Source organism: Diaphorina citri, unplaced genomic scaffold, assembly GCF_000475195.1.
Source record: "Diaphorina citri unplaced genomic scaffold, Diaci psyllid genome assembly version 1.1 scaffold4099, whole genome shotgun sequence".
NCBI classification, from domain to species: domain Eukaryota; kingdom Metazoa; phylum Arthropoda; class Insecta; order Hemiptera; family Psyllidae; genus Diaphorina; species Diaphorina citri.
In genome coordinates this window covers 7,345-7,710 of record NW_007381498.1, presented here as the reverse complement: position 1 = coordinate 7,710, position 366 = coordinate 7,345, and positions in this window count along the sequence as shown.

Genomic DNA, 366 nt, shown 5'->3' with positions numbered 1-366 from the left:
TATTTTTTTTACATTTTCTCGACAAAATGAGCTCTGATCTGAAATTTGTCGCGACGACCCATGAACTCAAACGAGAAAGTTTTAGAAAACACTTCAGTCGTTAATTTAAGACCGGTTTCGCGTCATCTATGTTATATGGTAGTTATTAGGAATCATTAAAAGGAATTAAATGAAGAAACGGCTCTAGTCTTGATTTTAAATCATTACATGAAAGTATGTAAGGTAGATATGTTATGTAGGTTAATATGGAGCGGCGAAGCGCGACCCTATGCTCAACCCCGCGAAGCCCAGAGCGCGCAGGCGCGACCAAATGCACAAAAAATTCCCGGAGGGACCGGTCCCAGCTGTGTTTTTTACATCATTACT